The sequence below is a fragment of the Patiria miniata genome, unplaced genomic scaffold (genome assembly GCF_015706575.1).
Source record: "Patiria miniata isolate m_02_andy unplaced genomic scaffold, ASM1570657v1 HiC_scaffold_6, whole genome shotgun sequence".
Taxonomy (NCBI): Eukaryota; Metazoa; Echinodermata; class Asteroidea; order Valvatida; family Asterinidae; genus Patiria; species Patiria miniata.
Window position 1 is genome coordinate 20,565,558 of NW_024037073.1, and position 7,147 is coordinate 20,572,704.

A 7,147-nucleotide genomic window follows, 5' to 3' on the forward strand; every position below is an offset into this window, starting at 1 on the left:
CTGGTTTTTGTGATTTTAAGTCCAGTCTTGCAACATCTGTTAATTGTGTCCAACCTTTGACATTCTGGTGGGTGATTTTCAATAATGAGATTGATCACTTTCAATCCATTTTTCCGTACAACTCTCAGTTCATTTGATTTGCCAAGTGCATGGAACTTATGACTTTATTAAAAATCACAATAAATCAATCCATTTTTTCGCCTGAAATCTTTCTTTTTCTTTCAGACCAACAGACAGATGCGGATCCGTGAATTGCTTCTCCAATATTCCCAGGAGGCTCAGCTCATTGTCATGTAAGTACACAAAGCCACTACTAACTCAAAGACTCAATTTCATGGTTTAAGCACACAATTCTGTGCTGATGATCTAGCACACTAGCACAGAAATCCTGCGCTATCCCTGTAAGCACAGAAGTTACCCCCTGTAACTGATTGTATACACTTTTGCAAAAGCCGTAATTTCTAAGTGTCATGCAAAAATGTCTGTTGTAGTGTTGGCAATTCCCATGAAAATAATGAGTGGCTAATCTAAGGGCACTTACTTCACAATTACGCAAACCTTATCACTATTGCAGAAACTAGCGTGAAATCCTAAACAGGGGTGGATCTAACTTTGGCTGGGGGTGCGATGTCAAGTTGGGGGGGGGGGGGGGAGATCTGGAAATGTTTAGATTATTTGCGCCGGGGGGGTGGGGGGGGGGGGGGGAGGAGGTGACCGCCTATACATGTAGATCCACCACTGTTTAACCACATGCTTGCCATTTGAGAGCTGTATTTATGTGAAAATTACTTTTAATGTCTATAGAGATTGCACGATTTGAAGCCAAGTTGTTTTTTTATGGGGGGGGGGGGGTCATTTAGACATGAAAAGGGCACTCGCCAATTCGTGCTGAAGGAACATGTAGATAGGTTTTTTTGCACTAGTACCCGGCCTCCTCCGTAAAATCCAAAAGCAGGGCGTAGGGGGACGGGGCTGGGTACCATCTTCCTATGGGGTGCTTTTCAAACCGGCGATAATGGCCACTATCGGACAATTAACCTATCACGGTGGAACTGCGTCAACGCAGCTTGTGAAATATTGTCTAAACATGATATACAAATGGACGCAGAACGCAAAATCTGAGACAAACAAAAATTAACGTACATGAGCCGTTCGCGGATACCGCCATCTTTGGAATTGGGGGGGGGGGGGGGGGCATTACAATGAAAAGGACATCCCATCATTCTCAGCTACAGTTGCATGATGAGACGTATTTCATTGTAATCCCCCCCCACCTCCCCCCCCCCGAAAACAATAATTCAAAGATGGTGGTATCAGCGAAAAGGCTTATAGAGTTGTCTAAGGGGCGTGGTTAACTCGCAAATGGCGGTAGGTCAATGGGTGGCGCTTTTCATGGCGGCTCAATTGTTGACGTTTTACACGAAATACCAAAAAATTCTTTAAAGCCGCTGGCGAAACAAGAAACTTTTAAACAAAACTAAGGACACTTGTGTAAAAACTAAAAAAGTACTTGTGTAAAAAGGGCACTCTTTACAGAATACTTGGGGGGGGGGGGGGGGTGTGTGTTAACTGCTGGTGCAAAAAATGGGGGCGGGGTGAGCAATAGATCTAACAGTGCTTGTGACTGAGCTACTGTGGTCACCTGATCAAAAGTGGTGATCTGATTGGCCAATGTGCACTGTTGATTGGACATGCAGGAAGGGTCCATTATAACCTTTTCTTTGATTTCTTGCAGGAGTCTACCTATTCCCAGGAAGCGTACTTGTTCAGCTTACATGTACATGTGCTGGCTGGAGACATTGTCCAAGGATATGCTGTCAGCAGGGATGCCAAATATGGCATCCAAATAAAAGTCAATCCAAAGAAATTCACTTGAAATGATAAAGTGACAAAGGACAATTCCAACCAGTTGAAAGACCCTCCTCACTTGAATGGAATTTGTGCTTTGTTTTGATTGATTTCGTTAAGATTGTTTCTTTACCATCTAACGGGCTCACACTTTCACTGATGTTTTCAAAGTGAGTTCTTGAATGCAATCAAGTAATACTGATTAAGAACAATGAAAGTCTTCAAATAATTTGGAGTCTGTTAATCAAGAAACACTTGTCGCATTTTTACGGGCTTTAAAAACAACAGCCAATCCCACATTTTTATTACTGTGGGCACGTTTCTGTTTCAACTGAAATTAATTAAAATCATGTTGTTTTTTTCATAACGAAGCCAATCGAAAAAAGAGAGTACTTATCAACAATGGTGGTGCTTTTGGTAATCCTCAGAATGAGGTTTTATGCATACTGTTTTCATAGCCAGTCAATTGTTACTTTTACATATTCTCACATATTATAACGTTTAAAATAATGCAATCATTTCATAAAAAACCAGTGTGTTCTAATTGCTGTGAATAGCATTAGAATATTTCAAACAATTGTTAATCCAAATACAAGCTTAAAGTCTATAAGAAAATCAGATTCAATCACTCGAGACTTCTTTCGTGACATGAAATAAAATTGATACATGCAGGGGATTGATTTAATTGACATCATCTGTGCTGGGCATACAGGGAACATATGGCGAAGAAAATAACATGTTATAGTAAACGCTCTAAAAATTATCCAGGTAGGTAGCAAAATATTTTGTTTGTCTGTATGTCTTTTATACTTTGTTTGCTTCAATTAGGATACAGTTATTGTGTTTAATTAATCTGTTTTAAATACCCAATACTACAAACAAGTTGCATTTATTTTCGGGAAAATAACACGTTATTTTATATGTTGACCAAGTGTGGCAATAAAAAAAATGGCGGTCAGAAACATGGCCTAAAAATCTAGGTTGGTCGAGATAACACCATAAACACAATTTTGTTTTATAGTTGTTAACATTTTGGATACATGGTGGCACTGCTTTATTGCAAACCTTTTGTTTCTAAAAAAAATGATGACCCAGCTTGCTTTGAAAAAATATTCCATCAAAATACTTCTCGATAGGCCTACAATGGGTCCCCAAAAAAATATCGTCAAAAACTTAACGCATACTTTTCACTATATCTCAATACTCATGCATTAAGCTAAATATTTTGTTTTGCATGAATTTTAAAAAAATGGTGAATCCATTTTTGTATACAGATCGGTGCATGCGCAATGCAAAAACATTAATAATAATAATTTGTGACATTGTCATTGAACATTATTTCTTTTAATTCATTGGTTATTGTTTCGGCAAATATGGAAAGCGATTAAAAAAAATCAGCAACACGATGCTCGTGTATCTTTATGTGTTGGATTGTTTGTTTATTCGGGGTAAAGGAGGAAGCCACTGAATGAGGTGTAGTGATAGGAATACTATGCGTCCTACCGGACATTGTGAGATACATCGTATCTCCACGCTGCAGAAACACCACCGCGCTCCCAGACACCTGCTCGGGGACTTGAATCATTGCTATAGCCACCGACAACCGCGTCGCCGTTCTTCCGGAGATAAACGCGCAGGACGCTGCTGGAAGAATATTTGCACACAGAAAACATGAACACGTAGGTGCCCGGCACACCACACGTGAACGTGCCGGTCTCGAGATCGAAGCTGGTACCCGGCAGAAGCGTCTCGGTCGCCTGGAAGGGCAAACGGGTGTCGTGACTCGTAGAGGCATCCGAGCTGCTCGTCCTCACCACGGTGAATGCTACCCGCTGGTTGGAGTCGTCTGGTGTCTCCCTGGCTCACCCTTTTGACCTTTGACACCAGTTTCCCCCGTTGGCCCTACAACACCTGGGACTCCTCTTGGACCAATTTTTCCGGGCTGGCCTATGCCTTCGTCCCCTTGAGGCCCAGCTGCTCCACGCTCACCCATAGGTCCACTCTGTCCAATATCACCCTTTTGACCTGGCTCGCCCTTTGACCCTGGCTGACCTAGGGACCCAGGCAGACCTGGTATGCCGGGAATTGCAGCCGGCCCCTGGCAGCACATCGGACACGCCTGAGACGCAGGACCATCACCGTCCGAGGCAACCGGCCCAGTAACGGAAGCTCGGAGGTTGACGGAGTTACCCAGAAGGAGGGCGATTGAAAGAACGGTTGCCACGCAGATCTTCATTCTGTACGTAAACAAAGCATGAAACTAAACCAAATCAGGTGAGATTTTTTCTTCAATAAAATAGTTTTAAAAAGGGAAGAGTAGTGAAAAATATTGAGGTTTGATAACAAGAGAACTAGTCTAAAATTCATGACAATCCGCCGTCAGATTTGAAGGGAAAAAAACCCAAAAACATGAGATTGGAGGAATCATTGTTCGAAGAATGTTTTCTTTGTTATATAACAGTGGCGTATGAGGGCTAACATTTATGAGAAGCCTAGTTTATAAAACCGGTTGTCATGGCAACCCATCGAATCGATTTTGTTTTTATTTCGCCTGCAATAAAATTTAAGAAAGGTCACCAAAATGCATTCCGATAGGGCGAAGCGTTCCGGAGCTGTAGTATTTTTTTGGAGGGGGGGGGGGGGGAGCACATCTTGCCCCTTCCCAGGTCCTGATAGAATCATTAATTAAACCTCACCACACCCACCTCGATGGTTCGTTCTTGAAGATCAGGCAAGAAGAGATCACAAGGAATTCAGTGTAGGCTGAAAAAACATACAAACGAAGACTGGTTAAGTTTACACTTTAATACTATTTTATTATCAATTAAGATAAATGAGTGAGATTTTTTTCTCATTTGGATACATTGCCACCCCAAAACAGGAAAAATTTCTCACCCAGTTATTAGGGTCAAGTAATTAAAATAATAGGTTTTCTCGGCCGAATTCGTCAAGAAAAGCAACCTGTTTAATGTCGCATTGTTCAATTCTCTCGAATTGACTGATTCTTGAAATTAGCTTTCAATTTGTTTAAACGTTATTATTGAAACTTTTTTTCCAATCTATTTAAAGGCATGTATCTATTTTTGAGACAATATAGGAACTCGGTCAAAAGTTTGTTGGCATTCTAAGCTTTTATTGCACTTGTCGAGGCAAATTTACTTTTAACTCCAGTTCTCTTTGTAGTTTAAAGCAGCAATGAAATCTTTCATTCAATATGAAATATTATAGGGTTTCCCGCCCAATTCACACTCTGCTAATTTTATAATAAAAACATTTGCATTCAAAAGTAACACAGTGCAATGATATTTGGAAGTTGCATTAGCAAGGTATTGTGTTATAGTGATACAACAGAGTATATAATGACATGGCTTTTGAAAAGTTTGGATTAAGGAATGTACAGCTATTTCAAAGATTGGAATGCCTGGGGAGGGAATATAAAATAAAGCAGAACAGAACTGTATCAATGTAAAGTGTCAAAGTGATAGAAGAAAATACATTTAGAACACTCGCCGATAAAATACTACGTCAAAATACAGATATTTATGTAAGGACAATTAAGTGACCAGGTTGTTAATTGTTGTAAACACTCTGTGGAAAAAAAAAAAAATCGTATAGGCCTAGGCCCTAATTTTTGGCGAATTGCGAATTACAAATTAAATGGACCCCTTATTCCATTGCACTTTGTTGAAAATGAATACTTCTTCTTACAGATACTCAGTGCAAGATCGATTGATTTTCTTTTGCACGACAAAGTTGCCTACACGCTTTGGTGGGTGTAAATATTTTTTTTTTAAATATCAAATGCGTTAACTGCGACCTTTTTTCAATGTAATGAACAGTCTCTCTTATTGGACGAACAAGTTGCGAAATTGGACGGGAAAACCTATATGTTATGATTCCCGAAGTTGATAAACAATCACAAACGAATTACAACGTGATCAACGATCAAGAAAAAATTAGGACAACGGTTGCGAACACAATTCCGATTTAAAAAATAAATAACAGAAGACAAATTCCAAAGAATCTGATTACACAGCAACTAAGTATTGGTGTGATCAATATTTGTTTTCATCTTAGTTCTCTTTTTTTGCCAACTGATGTACCTGCAAAAAAAAATGTGAAGGACATTTCAGCGTGTTTCCGCTATAAGTTCGAGGCACCCTGATGAGTTCAACGAGGAATTTGCAAAGACTGCAGGCCAAAATGTCTGGCACAGTTCTACGGTGAGGGTTATAGGGAGGGAATAATCACTCGAGCGATGTTTTCTGTTAAAATTTTGCCCAAAAGGTGTATAAATATGGAGAAAAATACAGTCTCCCACCAAAATCACTGCTCTGTTCTGATGATTGAGTGAGGAAAATGTCAAATAACAGACACTCACCTCGATGTAACGTTCTTGAATTCTATCACGAAGGGAATCCTCAACACTCAGCAGATTGCGAGCTGGAAATAATACCAACGAAAATGAGTCATTGAAAAATCCGCTGGGAGATATCTTGGGGCTGTTGGGGGAGGCATAGCTGAATTTCACAAGTAAAACACCCCCAGATCAAAATCTCTGTCGGGCGAAATGTGATCTGGATTGATAATATATTTTTTAAGCGGAATGCGTCCTGCATGCAACGGCCCTGAACAGACCCACACACGAGCAACAATATTCATGTCTTCTTTGAAGGATTTAATATTTTCGAATCAAACGCAGTAACTACCAAAACAAATGCTCAGATTTTCCGAAAAAAATCTGTATGCAAAAAGAATTTAAGGCCACGTAGGATCATTTGCAATAATATTGCCCTGAAAAGTACATTTAATGGCAGAAACCTTGCAATGCTGAGAGTGAAGATAAGACTGGTATCAAATACCCGGTGAAAGTATTTCGCCTGATATATCGGTTGAAAACTTTGCAGGTGTTTTTAAAATTAAAAAAAAAATAGTTAAGGTGTTTTAAAGCACGGAATCAAGATACGAGATTCAACAAAAAGTGCATACGTTTCTCTGCTTTTTCTCAATGATAGTATCCACTGAGCTGAAACTTCAACAGGTTAGTTGCGGCCTTCTGAAGTTTTTATAAGATTCAAAAGCAAATAATCCTATGTTTTCTTGTTTAAATTGCTTGCATTTGAAATTGTAGGCATCACAATGAAATATATTTTCTGCATTATCAAGGACAATCAATCTCACACCAAGAAAGTAGTGGCGGAAATCAGGTGGACACCGCAGTCAAGGTACGGTCGTTACAAAAATAATTATGTTCCGGATTGGAAATCAGCGCACCGGTTTGACTACTAGCATCAGCACC